The 22,687-nt window shown below is 45.7% G+C and overlaps 1 protein-coding gene and 1 pseudogene across 4 annotated transcripts in view; one reads left to right on the top strand and one right to left on the bottom strand.

Moving 5' to 3' along the window:
* The window catches only part of B3GNT7 (UDP-GlcNAc:betaGal beta-1,3-N-acetylglucosaminyltransferase 7), a 31,254-nt gene that overhangs the window by 4,426 nt on the left and 4,141 nt on the right, over nt 1–22,687 (bottom strand). The gene's annotated exons all lie outside the window — the stretch shown is intronic.
* Nucleotides 5,937–6,397, top strand: LOC308584563 (small ribosomal subunit protein uS8 pseudogene; annotated as a pseudogene). The gene has a single exon. The product of its transcript is annotated as a small ribosomal subunit protein uS8 pseudogene (transcript).

Below are 22,687 nucleotides of genomic sequence, written 5' to 3'. Positions count from 1 at the left end.
CACAATAATAATTTATTATTTATATCCCGCCCATCTGGCTGGGTTTCCCCAGTCACTCTGGGTGGCCCCCAACAGAATATTAAAAACACCAAACATTAAAAACTTCCCCAAACAGGGCTGCCTTTAGATGTCTTCTAAAAGTCAGATAGTTGTTAATTTCCTTGACATCTGATGGGAGGGCATTCCACAGGGTGGGTGCCACCACTGAGAAGGCCCTCTGCCTGGCTCCCTGTAACCTCACTTCTCGCAGGGAGGGAACCACCAGACACTTGGCACTAACAATACTAACACACTCTAGTCATCTTCTTGGAGAAAGGATATGATTAAATAATAATAATAATAATAATAATAATAATAATAATAATAATAATAATAATAATTTATTATTTATTATTTATACCCCGCCCATCTGGCTGGGCTTTCCCAGCCACTCTGGGTTGCTTCCCAAAAAATATTAAAATACTGTAACTGACTGCTGAATACATATAGATGGCAAACTTTGGCTATTCTCTACATAGCGTTGGTGTCAGATTTGTTCTGTTCTTTTTAACAATCTCACAGGTACATCCATTTGAATGACAGCTTTCAAAACCGGGGGGGGGGGGGGAGCAAGTTAAAAACTTTACTCAGAAAAGATATTAATGGAGATTAGATAGCCCAGACAGGTTTCCAAAAACTATCGCTTGTTTAGTGTTGCATCAAAATTTCCTATTTGTTCCTTAACTTATAACTATGGTTTTATCTGCTCTTATAAGAGTTTCCGCAACTCTGTACTGCTGATCTTTATTCTGTGACCTCCTGATGAGTGCTTTGATTTAATCTTACCCTAAATCTCTTTGTGAAGTTGCTTATGGCTGGGAAGCAGGCTATAAAAATCCTTGAAATAAGAAAATGGTGACGTCGTATCGGTCTAATTATTTACGAGCCCTGCTCACACTGATGTACATTGATATCCTTCTCCAGGTGTTCTGGGCAGACATGTGCGGGCTACATTAAGTAGGAAGGGATGTGCCGGCCCTACTGTTGGGCAAAGTGAGGAGTTTGCTTCAGGCAGCAGGTGCTGAGAGCAGACACAGCACCCACCCACTCCTGGCTGTTTCTCCCAAGCCAATCCCTTCAACTAGAAGACAAGAGTTGTGTTTGCCACCTTGCTCATCCTGGACCTCCTAAACTAACCTGCTGCCCCAAGTATAGGACTTCTATTTTATCTGTTCTGAATCTTCCAACATTCAGCTTCAGGGAATGTGCCTGAGTTCTAGGCGTTATGAGAGAGGGAAGAAAGCTTTTCTCATAAACTTCTGTCATGTCATTTCTCACTTACCTTTTCTCTAAACCAGTGTTTCCCAAACTTGAGTTTGCAGATTTTATTTTTTCTGCACTACACTTCCCATCATCCCTGACCACTGGTCCTGCTAGCTAGGGATGATGGGAGTTGTAGTCCAAAAACAACTGAGGACCCAAGTTTGGGAAACACGGCTCAAAACGAGAGGGGAAAAATCCCAAATGTTGCAAAGTTTTTTAGGAAGACCCCAAAATTGTTGCACTTTTCTTAGACAACCCCCAAAGTTATTGAGCTTCTTTTTACAAAAACATGAATTTTCAATTGAGATCCAGGACAAAGCAACACATTTCAGAAATCCCCCGGACGTCGATTCTGCCTTTGAAATCCTGGTAATGTCTGGCAAAACCCTAGGTAAAGGTAAAGGGACCCCTGACCATTAGGTCCAGTCGTGACCGACTCTGGGGTTGCGGCGCTCATCTCGCTTTATTGGCCAAGGGAGCCGGCATACAGCTTCCGGGTCATGTGGCCAGCATGACTAAGCTGCTTCTGGCGAACCAGAGCAGCGCACGGAAACGCTGTTTACCTTCCCGCCAGAGTGGTACCTATTTATCTACTTGCTTTTGAACTGCTAGGTTGGCAGGAGCAGGGACCGAACAACGGGAGCTCACCCCGTCACGGGGATTCAAACTGCCGACCATCTGATCGGCAAGTTCAAGGCTCTGTGGTTTAACCCGCAGCGCCAAACCCTTGCTTTAGCCAAAAAGGCTTACAGAGATCAGGAGTGAAAAGCCAAGAGGAGCCACAGATAGGTTTGATCAGTTATTTCCATGCAGGCTTGAAGAAATTTAGCTAAGTTTAGCTATGAAAACCAAGCATGAGAAAATAACAGGAAAGGACCAACAACCTAAGTGCGATTTTGCCGATGGAATAAAACGGTCCCAAAGTGCTGGGGAATCGTTGCAAGTTTTCAGTACTTTCCACCCAACCTAAGACATCCCACCAGAGACGTCAGCAGCCAAAATTTATTCCATTAGCAAAAAACTGAACTTCTACCCAGGGCAGTGTCCAATTTCCGCAGGCTTACACACACACACCCCTCCCTGTGTTTCCAAATCCCTCACATTCCAGTCACCTGGGCTCTCTCCATCAGTTTGCTACCGGCAAAGGGGGGGGGGGGAAAGGCAGCAGTCAAGTTTCTGTTTGCGGAATGGGGCCTTCCCTGAATAGAAGGAGGTCTGTTTGCCGGCCTCGGGGTCTACACAGGACATTCTTTGCCCTCAAAGCAAGACCGAAGCGGGGAAGGCGGGGGAGAAACAGGGAGTTCATCATTAGGGTTCTTTGATGCTTGTTGCATCGAATAAGTGCGCAATGTTCAGAGAGGCACACGCCTCCCATCACTTTGGCCAGACAGGAACTGGAGGTTTTCCCTCTGCAACTGCCATACGCTCCCCTGCTCCTCGCTCGTCTGCCCGCTATCTTAATCAAAGCATCGCCTGGCAAGGTTAAACCAAGGAGGAGAAGGCTGGCAGCTGCAGAGTGTTGTGAACAAAATCTGCCCTTTTTCCCTTATGGTGTATCCAAGAGCCCATATAGTGGGTTCCCTATCGGTAGGCAAAAATAACAGAGGCCAACCAGAGAATATTGAGAAGTAAAGCAGCTCGTAAGCCTGATCTTTATTGATCTGTTGCAGCAGGGTGCCCCCTTCACACGCAGGAAAGGAGGAGGACCCAGAAGCAAGGTGTGTCCGCCCTTATATATACATTTTAAATTCCCTGGAGCTCCAGGCCACCCCTCCATACATTATACATACATCACAGAAGGGGTGTAACCCAAGACTACCCCCCACAAACATCATACCTACATCACAGAAAAGGTGGTCTACAACAGAAATTTGAACATTGTTGTTTTTCCTGTCTGCCAGGTTATCTGATAATGCCTTATCTGATTGTCTTTCCTGGCAGTCTGCCCATTCCTTTGAGATGGTGATTTCCCAATTCCTGAGACAATGGGAAGGTTCCCTCACCCCCTCCCTCCTTGCAGAGAAAATATTTGGTCAGTTTGGGAGTCAAAAGGGTTTCAGGGCGGTCCTCCTGTGCCGCTCCAGACCTGTGGTCCACACATCTATGTACGTGCTTGGTTGGTACATTTATGAACATTTATTATACAGTGCTACCTCAGGTTACATACGCTTCAGGTTACAGACTCCGCTAACCCAGAAATAGTGCTTCAGGTTAAGAACTTTGCTTCAGGATGAGAACAGAAATCGTGCTCTGGCGGCATGGTGGCAGCAGGAGCCCCATTAGCTAAAGTGGTACCTCAGGTTAAGAACAGTTTCAGGTTAAGAACGGACCTCCGGAACGAATTAAGTACTTAACCCGAGGTACCACTGTATATATAAAACCTTAAATTTTTTATTACAAGAGTCAATCTGATAGAAAATAGAAGCATTGCCCCCTGACCCCACCCCACTCACCATTCACCCTCCACCTCTTTCCCCCTTTTCTTCCTAATGTGACACTAACCTCTCAACAAACGAAAGTGATCTGTAGAAAATGTAACTTGAAAAAAAGAGACATTGCACATACTTTTGTAAACCAAAAAATCTTTAATATACAGTCATACCTCTTGTTACGTTCGGTTCAGGTTACGTCTTTTCAGGTTGTGTCCAGTGGCGACCCAGAAGTACTGGAAAGGGTTACTTCCAGGTTTTGCCGCTCGCACAGACGCTCAAAATGACGTCACGCGCATGCGCAGACATGGCTTGCGTTCTGCTCATGTTGCATATGGGTCTCTGGAACTGATCCCGTTCGCAACTAAAGGTACCACTGTACTGTGGTACCTTGGGTTACATACGCTTCAGGTTACATACGCTTCAGGTTACAGACTCCAATAACCCAGAAATAGTACCTTGAGTTAAGAACTTTGCTTCAGGATGAGAACAGAAATCGTGCTCCGATGGCACGATGGCAGCGGGAGGCCCCATTAGCTAAAGTGGTGCTTCAGGTTAAGAACAGTTTCAGGTTAAGAACAGACCTCCGGAACGAATTAAGTACTTAACCCGAGGTACCACTGTATTATAATACACACACACACACACACACACACACACACACACACCCCATATTTTTCCGTGTATTAGACAAAGTTTTTTTGACTCAAAAATCATGTCAAAAAACGGGTCATCGTATACACGGATAGTGGCATGGAGGGGGGGAAGCTGCACGCCGCCAGCCAGCTGGTTGGTGGCCCACAGTCTAGGGAGCTTCCAGTCCGCAGTGGTGGTGGGGGGCGGCTGCCCACTTTGCCAACCCCCAGCAACGGCCCTGCTGGGGTGATGGCATGCGTGCAATTCCCCCTTTAAAAAAAGCCCAACAACTTTGGGCCATCTCCCTTCATTTTCCAAATAGTGGGCGTCTTATACATGGGGACATCTTATACACGGAAAAACAGTGTGTGTGTGTGTGTGTGTGTGTGTGTGTGTGTGTGTGTGTAAGCTTTTCTGCCTCTCCCATGGACATCCAATCCTAGAATTGTAGAGTTGGGACCCAGAGGGTCATCTAGTCCAGCCCCCGCAATGCAGGAATCACAACTAAAGCATGGAAGAAGAGTCCACCACCTTCTGAGGAAGTCTATTCCACTGTCAAACAGCTCTTGCTGTCAGAAAGTTCTTCCTGGTGTTTAGTCAGAACCTCCTTTCTTGTAAAAGAGAGTTGTTCTTGCAGGGCACAGTTTAAACTGTGGAACTGCCTGCCACATGAGGCAGGGATGATCACCAACTTGGGTGGCTTGAAAAGAGGATTAGACAAATTCATGGAGGAGGAGAGGGCTATCAACGGCTACTACCCAGGATGGCTATTGCTCTGCCTCCACAGTCTCCACAGACTCCGCTAACCCAGAAATAGTACCTCGGGTTAAGAACTTTGCTTCAGGATGAGAACAGAAATTGTGCTCCGGCGGCGCGGCGGCAGCAGGAGGCCCCATTAGCTAAAGTGGTGCTTTAGGTTAAGAACAGTTTCAGATTAAGAACGGACCTCCGGAACGAATTAAGTTCTTAACCCGAGGTAGCACTGTATTATGATTCTTCATTCACTGCCAGACATCCCGGCTCCTCTCCTGCACAATATCCTCCCTCCACAATGCGTCACTCAAAGCAACTCGCAGATGTCAATAACAACACAAAAACACAACCAAGAGGACACAAAACCACCAAACTAAAAACACCAGCAAGAAAACGACAACACCAGGAAGGGCGGCACCCATAACAGCACCCTAAGCAGCAACAGAGTCAAAAGCTGGCTTAAACGGGAACGCCTGCAATTGCTAGCAGAACACACACAAAGAAAGGGAAGATTCGAATCTGGGGCTCATGCACAACCACCTTCGCTCTGCATTTCTAGACAGTGGTCCAGGCTTTCCAGGTCTGGGTTAGAGCACTTTTCTTCTTATTTCGGTTCTGCCTGGCACTTTCCACGTGAAAACCCGCTCTTTCCCGCCGAACAGGGCAATTTGCAGAAAACCCGAATTGCTGTTTTTTCCGATTCAGCATTAAAGAGCAGGTTTTCCTGGGGAAAGGGGCAGGGGGTAGGGGGAGTGCCCAGCCTAGGCCGGGACAGCGTGGGTCTCTGTGCCTTAGAAAGCACAGCTGAAGCCTTTTTCCTCCATATTGCTGCACTGGCATCATGGTGCGCATGAACGTTCTGGCAGATGCTCTTAAAAGCATCAACAATGTTGAGAAGCATGGAAAACGTCAAGTTATCGTCAGACCGTGCTCCAAAGTTATTATCCGGTTCTTAACTGATGATGAATCATGGTTACATAGGTGAATTTGAGATCATTGATGATCACAGAACTGGGAACATTGTTGTTAATCTCACAGGCAGACTCAACAAGTGTGGTGTGATCAGCCCCAGATCTGATGTCCAACTGAAGGAATTGGAAAAGTGGCAGAACAACCTGCTACCTTCACGCCAGTTTGGGTATATTGTGCTGACAACTTCAGCTGGCATCACGAACCACGAGGAAGCTAGGCGAAAACATACAGGAGGAAAAATCCTGGGATTCTTTTTCTAAACTTGTAAAAACAGGCAAACTAATAAATTGTTCAAATAGAAAAAAGGGGGGGGGGAGCACAGGGCAAAAGGGAAGTAGGAAGGAGTGCCTAGTTTCTTGGAGCAATGGTATCCCACCAGTGTTTGGAATTAGCCAGGCACCAGTTGCATTTGGTTTTGAATTATGGTGCTGGAGGAGACTCTTGAGAGTCCCATGGACTGCAAGAAGATCAAACCGACCCATTCTGAAGGAAATCAGCCCTGAGTGCTCACTGGAAGGACAGATCCTGAAGCTGAGGCTCCAATACTTTGGCCACCTCATGAGAAGAGAAGACTCCCTGGAAAAGACCCTGATGCTGGGAAAGATGGAGGGCACAAGGAGAAGGGGACGACAGAGGACGAGATGGTGGGACAGTGTTCTCGAAGCTACCAGCATGAGTCTGACCAAACTGCGGGAGGCAGTGGAAGACAACTAGTTGCATTTGGCCCCTGCCTTCCAGCCACTTGCGACCAAGTGAAGATGCCCAGGTGTCAGGATAGCACCTGACATCTCCACCATCTGGGGATCATTGGATCTGGACTGTTTTCGCACACTAATACCACATCCTGTAGAATTCTATCCATTATATTTTATCAGTACGATCGGAAACCAATTTCAGGAACCAAAATGCTTTTTCTGTGCAACCTCAGCAGGAGCAGTGAACAATGTTGTTATCGCTTGTGTCCACTTCTCCCCCCACACTGCCCTGCTCACAGTTATGAAGAATATTGTTACATTATGAATGGTACCTTAAGAAAAAGAGGTAGGAATAATCCAATAAATACATGGGCTGTCCCTGGATCAAGGGACTTTTCTTCTTTTAGTTCATAGAATTATAGAATCATACAGTTGGAATAGACCACAAGGGCCATCGAGTCCAACCCCCTGCCAAGCAGGAAACACCATCAGAGCACTCCTGGCATATGGTTGTCAAGCCTCTGCTTAAAGACCTCCAAAGTAGGAGACTCCACCACACTCCTTGGCAGCAAATTCCACTGTCGAACAGCTCTTACTGTCAGGAAGTTCTTCCTAATGTTTAGGTGGAATCTTCTTTCTTGTAGTTTGGATCCATTGCTCCGTGTCCGCTTCTCTGGAGCAGCAGAAAACAACCTTTCTCCCTCCTCTATATGACATCCTTTTATATATTTGAACATGGCTATCATATCACCCCTTAACCTCCTCTTCTCCAGGCTAAACATGCCCAGCTCCCTTAGCCGTTCCTCATAAGGCATCGTTTCCAGGCCTTTGACCATTTTGGTTGCCCTCCTCTGGACACGTTCTCAAAAGTTCTCAAAGTTATTAACCGTGCTCAAGGTTGTCATCTGAATTAGTCGAATGTTTAACTAAGGATCAATCACAATCAGTCCATCATTTGAAAGGTGAGACCATGGGTAGTCAACCTAAGGCCCGTGGGCTGGATGCGGCCCAATCACCTTCTCAATCTGACCCGCGGATGGTCCAGGAATCAGTGTGTTTTTACATGAGTAGAATGTGTCCTTTTATTTAAAATGCATCTGTGGGTTATTTGTGGGGCACAGGAATTTGTTCATCCCCCAAAAAAAAAATATAGTCCAGCCCCCCCACAAGTTCTGAGGGAAGGTGGACTGGTTCACAGCTGGAAAAGGTTGCTGACCCCTGTTTTTATGCCTTCTCCATCTCTCCCTCTCATAGAATCATATAATTCTAGCATTAGAAGGGACCCAAAGTGTCATCTAGTCCAACTCTCTGTGATGCAGGGATCGCAGCTGGGAACTTGGTCAGCAATGGGGGTGACTCCAGCTGTAGCTCGTGTACAACACTTTCCAGATAACTCATGCTGAACTTCAAAGAATTCAGGATTTCTTTGGACCTGTACACTCTGGAAATCACAGCTGGCCCATCCCTACCAGAGCAAAAAACACTGTTGAGGTTACATAAGCCATAGCTGGTGTTTGGGTGACCTGTCAGTTCCCACCATAATAGGATACCCTCCAACACTCCTCAGACCCTCCTCAAGCCCCCATTTTTTGTATCCCCCCTGCTGGACCGGCCCCCTGCTGAAAAAGTTTGCTGATGTTTGGGATGCTGGACAGATACAGCAAGCTGCTCTAATGTTGTTCTTTTATTGTTAGTGTGGGATAGCAGCCGCCAGCCTCTCTGAAAGCCACATTTCCCAGGATCCTTTAGGCAAAGCTGTTCACATTAAATGTGCAAATGTTTGCAGTAGAAGAAGGGGGATCATTTTATCAGGCTGGCTCTCCTGGTTGGGACGGGACAGACCAGTTTGGCTCGATTCAAATTCCCAGGTAGAGCAAAGGCAAAGGATTTCTCTTCTAGGTTTCAAAAGCTGATCCTTTCAAGTGCCCAGAGGGCATCAGCCTTGTGTCAGATCTTATCAAGAACTGAAATCACTCCTGCCCAGTGGCTGGTGCAATTCAGAAGGGCAGTTTCCATCCGTTGGGCCTGGGAACTACAAGAATAGTTGCACGTTCCCAAGAGTCACCTTTTTTATAATAATGCTTTATTCTTTTTTCCAGACAGAAAGTTACATTTGTTACTCAACAACTCTATTCCAATTCAACAAAACTAGTAACTTTCTGCTCACCCAACACTGGTGTTTATAACCCAAATTACATATAATTGCATTTTAAGGTTCCATCTTCTCTAACTGCATCCTCTCTAACATGTTTCTTAATATGCTCTGCTATTTTCTGACGCTTCAATTTCCAGGCTTCTTTAAAAGATTCTATCTTTTATCAGGGCCATCAATTTTGCCACCTCTGCAAATTCCAAGTGTCGCCTTTTAAGAGGATCACTAAATCAATTCAGATAATGCAAAATACTTCAAGGATGGGGAATCTATGACCCTTTCGGTGTTACTAGACTCTGACTCTCAACAGCCCCATTGAACATGGCCAATAATAGTCAGGAGTGAAGGGGGTACAATCCTGCAACATCTGGAGAGCCACAGATTCCCCACCTGTGCTATAACAAAACTGTTGGGCATTGTGAATGGGCTTTGGGCTTGTGTGCAAACCTCTTCAGACTCCTTCCTTCCACAGTTTGAGGGAACCAGAGTTTAGTGTGGCCTCCATATGAAGTAAACTATGGTTTGATAGACCTGGTGAAAAAAAAGGAGGAGGAGGAAGAGCATATCAGGCCAAGAAACCATTGCATTTGACCTGGGCCACTGCGCTCAGTGAAACTTCTACAGCATGCGTTCAAGGGGAAGGTGTAGTCTTAGCAAACAAATTTAATACGTAATTCAGCACTTGACGTGCATTCTGCTACTAATCCTGGCAAACAACCACATGCTTCAGACATTTTATGGCGCTTAATTGTATTTAAACAATTTTATTTTTTGATTACTGAAGCCTTTTCCACCCTGGGCTCCTTTGGAAGGCAGGGCAGGAAATAAATAAAGGTGCGTCCCTATCGTTCTCCTCCTCGATATGATGTGGGGCTGAAACAAGAGCTGATGGCCTAATCAGACTTTGTAAACCTTCACAAGGCCAGCCGCCTCACAGATCTGTAGATGGAGAGTCAAGGGACATATAACCCTTTTCTCCTCTGCTAGGTGCTCTAGTAGAGTATTTGCTGGGGGTGTGTGGGATTCCTCCACTGGCAGCTTCAGGGAAGAGATAATTCCCCAGGACTTCAGCAGGAGAGAAAAGGGTTAAATTTCTCACCTGCTCTGATTCAAGGATTCCCCACACAGCTGGTGCAATTTGCATTTCTCAAATACCTGCAGGTTTCAAATACCCAGTGCTTTTTTCTGGGGGGGGGGGGACGGGACACTACCCCTAAACATTTTGTGAATCAAAGTTTGACCTCATTGAGAGGCAGTATTTCAATATGAGTAGGAAAATGAGAAAATAAAAAAATTCCTTCCAGTAGCACCTTAAAGACCAACTAAGTTAGTTCTTGGTATGAGCTTTCGTGTGCATGCACACTTCTTCAGATATTTTGACTATGGCAGACCAACACGGCTACCTATCTACTACAGGAAAATGAGAGTACACCATAACATTTTTAATTTTTTTAGAACAAAAGCACTGCAAATACTTAATGCAAAGATCAGGTTTGGCTCTTACTCAAACTTGGAGCAGTATAGACCAGGTTTATTTTTGTTGAGCTTTTTTTCTTACTTTTTACAAAAACATCCAAGAAAAGTGATTATCCAGTTGACTTCTTTAGAATCATAGAATCATAGAATCAGAGTTGGAAGAGACCACAAGGGCCATCGAGTCCAACCCCCTGCCAAGCAGGAAACACCATCAGAGCACTCCTGACATATGGTTGTCAAGCCTCTGCTTAAAGACCTCCAAAGTAGGAGACTCCACCACACTCCTTGGCAGCAAATTCCACTGTCGAACAGCTCTTACTGTCAGGAAGTTCTTCCTAATGTTTAGGTGGAATCTTCTTTCTTGTAGTTTGGATCCATTGCTCCGTGTCCGCTTCTCTGGAGCAGCAGAAAACAACCTTTCTCCCTCCTCTATGTGACATCCTTTTATATATTTGAACATGGCTGTCATATCACCCCTTAACCTCCTCTTCTCCAGGCTAAACATGCCCAGCTCCCTTAACCGTTCCTCATAAGGCATCGTTTCCAGGCCTTTGACCATTTTGGTTGCCCTCCTCTGGACACGTTCCAGTTTGTCAGTGTCCTTCTTGAATTGTGGTGCCCAGAACTGGACACAGTACTCCAGGTGAGGTCTGACCAGAGCAGAATACAGTGGCACTATTACTTCCCTTGATCTAGATGCTATACTCCTATTGATGAGGCCCAGAATTGCATTGGCTTTTTTAGCTGCCGCGTCACACTGTTGGCTCATGTCAAGTTTGTGGTCAACCAAGACTCCTAGATCCTTTTCACATGTACTGCTCTCAAGCCAGGTGTCCCCCATCTTGTATTTGTGCCTCTCATTTTTTTTGCCCAAGTGCAATACTTTACATTTCTCCCTGTTAAAATTCATCTTGTTTGTTTTGGCCCAGTTTTCTAATCTGTCAAGGTCGTTTTGAAGTGTGACCCTGTCCTCTGGGGTGTTAGCCACCCCTCCCAGTTTGGTATCATCTGCAAATTTGATCAGGATGCCCTTGAGTCCATCACCCTTTAAGACCTAGGACAAAGCCCCACCTTTTGGGGAACCCCCCCATCAATTCTACCTTTGAAATTCCAAAATCCAGGTGTAGGACTGCAGCTAGGTTTTTTCAGTGTTTTAGAGATATCTCTAAACATGTGGGGGGAAAGGCTTATATGGCTCAGGACCTCAATATCTTCAGGACCGCCTCTCCCCAAATAAACCGACCTGGACCCTGTGCTTGCCATCTGAGACCCTTCTCTTATTTCCCCCATCCCAGAGAGATTTGGAGGGTGGCCTTTTCTGTGGTGGCTCCCCGACTGCTGTCCTTTTCCTTACCAATACAGTGGTGCCTCGCAAGACGAAATTAATTCGTTCCGCAAGTTTTTTCTTCTTGCGAGTTTTTCGTCTTGCGAAGCACGGTTTCCCATAGGAATGCATTGAAAATCAAATAATGCGTTCCTATGGAAACCGCTTGCCAGGCTGGCGGTGCGGAGAAGGGCTTTTCTCCCCACCGCAAGCCTTCAGGACAGGTACGGGAACAGAGGGGAAGGGGCGCAGCGCTTCTCCTCTGTTCCCGGGGCTTGCGGTGGGAGGAGGGTTTTTCCTCCCCACCGCCAACATTCAGAACAGCATTCTGAATGTTGGCGGTGGGAAGGAAAACCCTCCTCCCACCGCAAGTCTTCAGGACAGCCATCCGAAGGCTGGCGTGGGGAGAAGGGCTTTCCGCCCCACCGCCAGCCTTCGGAGCAGCCTTCCGAAGGCTGGCGCGGGGAGAAGAAGAAGAAGAAGAGTTTGGATTTGATATCCCGCCTTTCACTCCCCTTCAGGAGCCTCAAAGCGGCTAACAATCTCCTTTCCCTTCCTCCCCCACAACAAACACTCTGTGAGGTGAGTGGGGCTGAGAGACTTCAAAGAAGTGTGACTGGCCCAAGGTCACCCAGCAGCTGCATGTGGAGGAGCGGAGACGCGAACCCGGTTACCCAGATTACGTGACTACCGCTCTTAACCACTACACCACACTGGCTCTCGGGCTTTTCTCCCCACCGCCAGCCTTCGGAGGAGCCTTCCGAAGGCTGGCGCGGGGAGAAGGGCTTTCCGCCCCACCGCCAGCCTTCGGAGGAGCCTTCCGAAGGCTGGCGCGGAGAGAAGGGCTTTCCGCCCCACCGCCAGCCTTCGGAGGAGCCTTCCGAAGGCTGGCGCGGGGAGAAGGGCTTTCCGCCCCACCGCCAGCCTTCGGAGGAGCCTTCCAAAGGCTGGCGCGGGGAGAAGGGCTTTTCTCCCCACCGCCAGCCTTCGGAGGAGCCTTCCAAAGGCTGGCGCGGGGAGAAGGGCTTTTCACCCCACCGCCAGCCTTCGGAGGAGGTCCGAGGACAGTGGGGAAGAAGTGCTGCGCTTCCCCGCTGTCCCGGAGATTTCCCTATGGGCTTTCGTCTTGCGAAGGAAGCCCATAGGGAAATTCGTTTTGCGAAGCGCCTCCAAAACGGAAAACCCTTTCGTCTAGCGGGTTTTCCGTCTTGCGAGGCGTTCGTCTTTCGGGGCACCACTGTATTTGAATCGCAGAAAAAGGGAGGGGGGAATCAAAATTATGCTGGGCCTTCACAACCCCTTTATTTTGGGACATGCTTGACATTTTATCTCGCCACTCTCCCCACACCCCTAAAGGTAACATTTGCAAACTCAAAACGGAACATTTTCAGCCTGCGTGTGAGGTCTCCATTGCTGTGGTAGGTCTTCTGCTTGTCTGCACTGGGCTAACTGGACCCTTGTTATGAACCAGCAAGGCTCCCCTTTTCAAGAGCTCCTGCAAACTGAGAATTCAACAATCAGAAAAGAGGCAGCTGGAATGAGAAAGATAAAACTGCACACGGCAGACGGAGAGAAGCAGAGTCACTCCATCAGCTCGGCTGAGAAATCAGCAGCTTCTGATTTCTCCTCTCCTTGGTCTGTTTCAATTCCAGCTGGTTATTTCTAAGAACCTTGGATCCAAGAACTAATGTCTGAGTTTGCTTTTTTCCTCCTCCCTCCCAACCTCTTTTCGTCTTGTGCTGTGCTTTTTAGAATGTGAGCCTGAGAGCACCTACTCTAGCATCCTGTTTCCAACAGTGGCCAACGAGGTGTTCCCAAAAGGCCCACAAGCAAAGCAGGAAAGCAATGACCCTCCCCGCTGATTTGTCCTGCAGAAATCAGTATCTGGAGATACACCATGTCTGAACATGGAGGTTCCATTTAGCTGACTAGCTACTCAGGAAGAAACAAGAAGAGGTCAGGGATAGCAGCAGCAATCATCTGAGCATAAGTCATTTATCTTCTAGGGGGTCATAGCAGACCACAAACTTGAGTCCACAGTGTGATGCAGCAGCAAAAAAACCTAATACTATTCTAGGCTGCTTCGACAGAAGTCAAGTGTCCAGATCAAGGGAGGTCATAGTCCAATTCTATTCTGCCTTGGTCAGACCACACCTGGAATACCGTGTCCAGCTCTGGGCACCACAATATAGTTAGTGTTGACAAGCTGGAACCTGTGCAGAAAAGTGAGACCAATATGATCAAGAGTCTGGAAACCAAGCCATGTGAGGAATGGTTGAAGGAGCAGGATATGTTTAGCCTGAAGAAGAGGAAACTAAGAGGAGATATGAGAGCCATCATCAAGTATCTGAAGGGTTGTCACATAGTATTTTATTCTGTTAACGACCCTGAGATCTTTTGATGAAGGACAGCGTATAAATTTAATAAATAAAATATTTTTTAAAAAATTGAAGATGGAGTGAGTTTGATTCTAAGTCGTTCTTGTGCCATTTTGGGACGCCTCTGCCCAGTCTAGGAGCCCTCCAGACATGGGCATTTATGCCACACATGACCTTGTTTTCCAATTTTATTTTTTTAAAAATAATATTTATTGCTTTTACAACAATTTAAACACTACCAAAAAAAACAAAGAAAAAATACATTACAATACAAAGACACTACCTTACACTAAAACATTATACTAACAAGACAGAACAAAAACAATTTAAAAACACATTGTCAGGGGTTCAGGAGCAGAGGCGAGGGCAAGGGAGGAAACAGAGAGCGAGGGGGAGGAGTCCGAAGGAAAGATGAGCGATGACGACGACCCGAGATCTCCGAGTCTTTCCAGTGAATCGGAAGATTCACAGAAAGGAGCGCCAGTGGCCAGAGCGAGGGGGGAGATCAAGGGGACACCCCAGGAAAAAGGGACAAAAGGGGGTTCAGAGAGCAGCAGTTGGAAATCGGGGCCAACGTCCCCAACAGAGCGCAGTGAGGAGGAAGGGTGCCAGGTATCGGGATCCGGCGGCTCGCCGCAGGGGGGAGGGCATGAGTCAGGAGTGGCCACACCCCCATCGGGGAGCGAAGGAACGGTCAAGCGGAAAGTGGGAGGTTGGGCGCGCGCGCCAAGTTCAAATGCACAGGAAGGCGGCAGAGTAAGCAGCCCGGAAAGGGAGCCAGGTCCTAAAGCCCGCCGCAAGGAGACAGAAGGGTCCGGGGGGTCCGCGTCAGAAGAGTCCAGGAAGGAAGAGACAGCGGGGGGCAGAGGGACCCAGAGAAGGAGGAGAAGGCGGAAAAGGTGGAGTAAGGCGAGGTTATTAAGTTGGTGTACAGGAGGCGGGGACTCAGACGGAGCTTCGCCGGTCTAGCTGATAAGACGTAGGGCTGCCTGCAACAGTTTGAAATTGGAAACTGTAACTCAATAAAGACTTTTATAAAGTGAACGCTGGCTAACGTGATCCTCTGTGAGCTAGGATCTGGAAGCAGCCCTGACACACATCAACAAAGAAAAGAAAAAATAAATAAATTTCAATATCTTATCTTTCTTTCACATATTTCCACGACCTCCTCACACCTCCCTTTTTGTATTCCACTTCTATTAATTATTTCAGCAATTCCTTTCCATCTTCCCCTGTTTCCTATCCTATAATTATCTTAACACATTTCAACCTTATTTTTCCTTTAATACTCTATTAATCTATTTGTACTTAATTCCTTATTACCTTTCTGCTAAAGCCATATCACTTCGTTCCAACATTCTTCTAGCATTCCTTAATTTTACAATATTTCTGTAAATAGTCTTTAAACTTTTTCCAATCTTCTTCCACCGACTCTTCTCCTTGGTCTCGGATTTTGCCAGTCATTTCTGTCAATTCCATGTAGTCCATCAACTTCATCTGCCATTCTTCCCTGGTGGGTAAATCTTGTGTCTTCCAATACTTTGCGATGAGTATTGTTGCTGCTGTTGTAGCATACATAAAAAAGTTCTATCCTTCTTTAGCACCAATTGGCCGACCATGCCCAGGAGAAAGGCCTCTGGTTTCTTAAGGAAGGTATATTTAAATACCTTTTTCATTTCATTATAAATCATCTCCCAGAATGTCTTAATCCTTGGGCATGTCCACCAAAGGTGAAAGAATGTACCTTCAGTCTCATTACATTTCCAACATTTATTATTGGGCAAATGGTAAATTTTTTCAAGCTTAACTGGTGTCATGTACCACCTATAAATCATTTTCATTAAATTTTCTCTTAGGGCATTATATGCCGTAAATTTCATACCTGTGGTCCATAACTGTTCCCAGTCAGCCATCATTATGTTATGTCCAACATCTTGTGCCCATTTAATCATAGCTGATTTCACCGTTTCATCCTGAGTGTTCCATTTCAACAGCAAGTTATACATTCTTGGCAAATTCTTGGTTTTTGGATCTAACAATTCTGTTTCCAATTTTTATTTTTCCACCTGGAAACCAACTTTTTTGTCCAATTTGTATGCCTCCATTATTTGATAATAATGGAGCCAATCTCGCACTTTGTTTTTCAATTTTTCAAAGCTCTGCAATTTTATTCTGTCTCCGTTTTCAAAATTTTTTACACTTGCAGAAGTTTCAGGGCAGACATACAGCAACTTCCTGCTGAAATCCTGTAACTTTCCTTACAGCTAACGTTCTGGGATTATTCTTAATTTTTGTCCTGCTTCTGTTGCTCTATCGTGCGAGAGCTCCCCCCCCCCCCAAGACGGCAATCGTGCAACAGCATTGCAGCAGCATCACAGGACAACTGATAAAGCAGATTGACTTGTGGACGGTCCAGCATAAATCCACCGCTAATCCGCCGCTGATCGCCGAAGAATTGATGCTTTTGAATTATGGTGCTGGAGGAGACTCTTGAGAGTCCCATGGACTGCAAGAAGATCAAACCTATCCATTCTTAAGGAAATCAGCCCTGAGTGCTCACTAGAAGAGCAGATCGTGAAGCTGAGGCTCCAATACTTTGGCCACCTCATGAGAAGAGAAGACTCCCTGGAAAAGACCCTGATGTTGGGAAAGATGGAGGGCACAAGGAGAAGGGGACGACAGAGGATGAGATGGTGGGACAGTGTTCTCGAAGCTACCAGCATGAGTCTGACCAAACTGTGGGAGGCAGTGGAAGACAGAAGTGCCTGGTGTGCTCTGGTCCAGGGGGTCACGAAGAGGCGGACACGACTAAACAATTCTGGGCTGCATCAATAGGAGTATAGCATCTAGATCAAGGGAAGTAATAGTGCCACTGTATTCTGCTCTGGTCAGACCTCACCTGGAGTACTGTGTCCAGTTCTGGGCACCACAGTTCAAGAAGGACACTGACAAACTGGAACGTGTCCAGAGGAGGGCAACCAAAATGGTCAAAGGCCTGGAAATGATGCCTTATGAGGAATGGCTAAGGGAGCTGGGCATGTTTAGCCTGGAGAAGAGGAGGTTAAGGGGTGATATGATAGCCATGTTCAAATATATAAAAGGATGTCACATAGAGGAGGGAGAAAGGTTGTTTTCTGCTGCTCCAGAGAAGCTGACACGGAGCAATGGATCCAAACTACAAGAAAGAAGATTCCACCTAAACATTAGGAAGAACGTCCTGACAGTAAGAGCTGTTTGACAGTGGAATTTGCTGCCAAGGAGTGTGGTGGAGTCTCCTACTTTGGAGGTCTTTAAGCAGAGGCTTGACAACCATATGTCAGGAGTGCTCTGATGGTGTTTCCTGCTTGGCAGGGGGTTGGACTCGATGGCCCTTGTGGTCTCTTCCAACTCTAGGATTCTATGATTCTGTGATTCTATAAACAGCAACAACAATGCACAACCACTGCATCAATGATGCAATGCAGAATGCGCCTGTAAAAAAAGGAAAACCCACCCTACTGGCCTGAAGGGGCCCTTGATTCAGCAGGAGGGCTATTCACACAATCTGAACTTTTTCTCATTGAGTGAGCAATCCCTGCTTGGGAGAAGACTCTGTGAGCTAGATGCAAGAGTTTAAAACAGAAGGACTCTTGTACATGCAGCACGTCAAATACAAGGTGAATATGGAAGGCACAACTTTAGACTAGCAAGCTTTGTGCCAACATTTTTTTAAAAAAATTATTTTTTTGAAAAAAACAACAACATACCACTATGTTTCATCCACTGAGGAAAATTACAGAGGTTGCAGAGACACGGTCTGTGATGCAGCCAAAGTGAAGCACAGTTGGTTTTCAGCAAGACTTGGGGCTTCACTGTGGCTGGATCAGGCCATCGCCCTGCGTTACATTAGGCTGCAGCCTGGCAAAATGAGAAGGAATGGGAAAGGAAAACTACAAGCCCAGGAAAATCTTCCCTAAAGCGTAAGGGAGGTACTATCCAATGTTTCACCCCCACTTTGAAGATTTATAATGTGCAAACAATAAGATGTGCAAAACAATCAAAATAAGATAAACTGCAAAAGGTGATGCACTCAGGAAATGAAAAGCAATAAAGCTGTATTTACAGTTGTACAACATTACTTAAAATGTCTGTGGCTGTAACCAGGTGACCTGTTTGCTTGGCATTCATCCTGCTCTGCTTCAAGGGAAGATAAGACAGTGTTGCGTTAAGCAAATGTTCATAGAATCATAGAGTTGGAAGAGACCACAAGGGCCATCGAGTCCAACCCCCAAATGTTATATTACACTTTCCAGTGAATTTTTCTGGTAGTTGCTTCTGGGGAGATTCGATGGGCGTCGCGTCAGGTCAAGTGTCACTCTGATTCTTCCCACACTGGCAATTTCCCCGACCACTTTCCTTATCGCAAAACGTATTATCTTGTCGGGGAAGCGGGTTCCTTGCGCAAGACCTCTCTGTCACCCACAATTGTGCAGCCTGGATTTGCCGATATGGGAATAGCGACAGTCTGGAAGCGCCCTGGGCCATCCTTCGGGGGTCGCCTTCTTAAACAAAAGCGACTGTCCCAAATACCAAGGTGCTCAGCTCTTGTCTAATTTAAGTTGGCAACTTATTCCAGAGAACCTTTGTGTAGTACATTTCCGGGGATTTAAAAACGCGGCAGGTTCCATTATTCCAATAAAGAGCTTCGAGTTTTTTTCTTCTTCTTACAATGGAGCAGTATTTAAATTGAATGAAATAAATAAATACTCTTTACAACATCCTTGTAAGGTAAGCCAATGCTGTAATCCCTATGTTTCGGAAGACAAGCTGAGGGCAAGAGAATACCGTATTTTTTGCTCTATAAGACTCACTTTTTCCCTCCTAAAAAGTAAGGGGAAATGTGTGTGCGTCTTATGGAGCGAATGCAGGCTGCGCAGCTATCCCAGAAGCCAGAACAGCAAGAGGGATCGATGCTTTCGCCGCACAGCGATCCCTCTTGCTGTTCTGGCTTCTGAGATTCAGAATATTTTTTTTCTTGTTTTCCTCCTCCAAAAATTAGGTGTGTCTTATGGTCTGGTACGTCCTATAGAGCGAAAAATACGGTACTTTTATTTGCTGCGTCTATATCTCTCCTTCATTTCCAGGTTCTCCCCCTCTTCATTTAATCCCCACAACAATCCTGTGAGGTACGTTAGGCTGACAAGAGGCAGCCCAAGGGCATCCCGTGTGACCCCAGCTTCATAGAATCACAGTTGGAACAAGGGTCCCAACTTCCTGCAATCTCAAGGTAGGATTCGAACCCACAACCCAGGGATTAAGTGTCTCATGCTCTGCCGACTGAGCTATCCCCACAGGCTGAGTGGTCATTTGAACCCTGGTCTCCCAGATCCTAGCCCAATGCTCTAACCACAACACCACGCAGGCTCTGACGACACAAAAGATAAATTATTTTTATTTTTACAGCAGCAGCAAGAATTCTTATCGCAAAGCACTGGAAGACACAAGATCTACCCACCCTGGAAGAATGGCAAATGCAACTAATAGGCTACATGGAAATGGCGGAAATGACTGGCAGAATTCGAGACCAGGGAGAAGAGCTCGTGGAAGAAGATTGGAGGAAATTTAAAATTTATTTACAGAAACATTGTAAAATTTTTGAATGCTGATGACGTTGAAATGAACTGAAGGGGTTCTAGCAACAAGGTAAAATGTAAGATGGGATTGATAATAGATAAGCTAAATTGGATATGAATTTGCTGAACCAAATTTTGAAAAAGGGATACAAAAAAAGGGAGGCGTGAGGAAGTCAGGAAAATAAGTTAACTAAAGATGAGGATTTAAAGAAAAAGAGGGAGTTTTGTTTTTTATGTGGTTTTTTTTTCTTTTTTTTCTTTTGTGTTTAATGTTTGTATTTTTGTATTTTGTGATTCTGTATTTTTCTGTTTTTATACTTTTTTCTGAATTACTTTATTGATAAAACTTAATAAAATATTAATTTTAAAAAAATATTTTTATTTTTATTTTTATTTCGGTGGGGAAATCCACCTTCCCAGCACGTTACTAGATTACTCTTCTGAATGCTGCCAATCCTGGAAATTACACGAGAGGAACAGGCAGCTAAATAGCTAGAGCTTACTCATACAGTTCCTGGCTGCTGCCCTGACCCAGCTGCAGGGGTGTGGCTTTCTCCCCAGTTGTGAAATTAACACTTTCTTTCCATCAAAAGTGAAATAGAGACCCTCAGGCCTCATGCGTTATGGCTGATGCTTGGAACGAAATAAACGAAACTTCAGCCTGGAACGATGAAATGAAACCTAAAAAGGCTAAATCTTCTGCAAGGGGAAGATAAGAAGCCCTTCATAAGGGGAAATTTCCTCCATATGTGGTGGACTTGTGCTAAGGTGAAAGCCTTCTGGGATATTATATATAATGAATTGAAAAAGGTATTTAAGTATAATTTTAGTAAAAATCCAGATGCTTTTCTGTTGGGGTTAATTGGTGAGGAATTTTTTTTTAAAAAGCCGTAAATTTGTTCATGTATGCCACAACGGCTGCAAGAATACATCTGGCCCAGAAATGGAAGCAGCAGGAACTTCCTACATTGGAAGATTGGCAGATAAAGATGGTTGAATACGTGGAGTTGGCAAAGCTGACGGGGAATCAGCGTGACGAACTGTTTCAAAAGGACTGGAGCAAATTTATATCTTATATGAAAGAAAACTGTAAACGTTTGAAAACGTTTGTAGGTCTGAGTTGAAATGTTTGGTAATGTGAAAATAAGGAGCTGATTTACATATAAGCAGGTGAATGTCAAAAGAAGATATAAGGTAAAAAAGTGGCTATGGAAATGCGAAGAATTGGTAAAAGAGTTGGAAGTCAGAAAGAGGTCTATGCTCTGTTTGAGCAATGCTTTAAGTCATGGATTTGTGTAATGAAAATGTAATGAAATATGGAAAACTTAATAAAAATTATGATAAAAAAGGAGAAGCCCTTTGCATAACCATAGAATTGTAGAGTTGGGGGGTACCCCAGGGGTCATCTAGTCCAACCCCCTGAAATGCAGGAATCTCGGCTAAAGCATCCATGGCAGATGGCCGTCCGATCTCTGCTTTCAGCCAGCAGTTTAGATCCCAATGCACAAAATCTCCCCTGTGGCAGATCTGCCATTTCCTGTTGCTCTATGCAAAAAGAACAAAAGAAAACAGAAAACCCGTAAGTCACCCGCTCAGAAGCTTTCAGCTATAAAACAGGCTGTGGATTCTCATCCGTGGAAGCAGCAGCGGTCCGAATTAAGTGACAGCAGATCTTTAGAGGAGGTATTTAGGAGGGACAGTGTGGTGTAGTGGTTAGAGCATCAGACTAAGACCTGGGACATGAAGGTTCAACTCCCCACTTGGCCATGAAGGTCTCGCCTTGGGCCAGTCACTGCCTCTCAGCCTAACCTTCCTCACAGGGTTATTGTGGGAATTAAATGAGGAGGGAACCATCTACACCACCCTGAACCCCTTGGAGGAAAAGGTGGGATGAAAATGCAGTAAAATAATTGAATAGGAGGTGTCAAAAGACACATCCAGACAACCTAGTTATTGAGTGCCCATCTTCATTTGTTGCAGGGAAATTGGACTGTGTGTTCTATTTGATGAGCGGTTGCACTGTGGGTTAAACCACAGAGCCTAGGGCTTGCCGATCAGAAGGTCAGCGGTTTGAATCCCCGCGATGGTGTGAGCTCCCATTGCTTGGTCCCAGCTCCTGCCAACCTAGCAGTTCGAAAGCACGTCAAAGAGTCATGCTGGCCACATGACCCGGAAGCTTTACGCCGGCTCCCTTGGCCAGTAAAGCGAGATGAGCGCCGCAACCCCAGAGTTGGTCACGACTGGACCTAATGGTCAGGGGTCCCTTTACCTTTACCTTAATTCTTATATCTATATAAGATATAGATATATCTTATATAACCTATCAATTCTGAAGGAAATCAGCCCTGAGTGCTCACTGGAAGGACAGATCCTGAAGCTGAGGCTCCAATACTTTGGCCACCTCATGAGAAGACTCCCTGGAAAAGACCCTGATGTTGGGAAAGATGGAGGGCACAAGGAGAAGGGGACGACAGAGGACGAGATGGTTGGACAGTGTTCTTGAAGCTACCAGCATGAGTTTGACCGAACTGTGGGAGGCAGTGGAAGACAGGAGTGCCTGGCGTACTCTGGTCCATGGGGTCATGAAGAGTCGGACACGACTAAATGACTAAACAACAATAATTCTTGCATGTTTGCGGGGAGGTTAGAGGGATGGTGTGTCAAAAGCAAGCGTTCCCTCCACACTGCCCTTTCCCTTATCCTTTTCACATCTTCACTTTCCTTATCGCAAAAAGTCTGATCTTCCAGGGAAGCCGGTTTGTTGCACAAGACCCTCCCAACCAGCTATTTAATGATGCAACAGCAGAGAGAACATTGGTAGCCAGTCACTGGAAAGGAAATTATTTCCCAACGAAAGGGGAATGGCTAAGTAAACTATGTGAGTACCTGGAGTTAGCAAAACTGACAGATTTAATAAGGCATAAATCAAAAATTATAATTCAGAAATAATGGGAATGC

The sequence above is a fragment of the Podarcis bocagei genome (assembly GCF_964188305.1).
Source record: "Podarcis bocagei genome assembly, chromosome: 4".
Classification (NCBI taxonomy): Eukaryota; Metazoa; Chordata; class Lepidosauria; order Squamata; family Lacertidae; genus Podarcis; species Podarcis bocagei.
The sequence above is the reverse complement of the archived record's forward strand: the minus strand, read 5'-3'. Positions and strand labels throughout refer to the sequence as shown.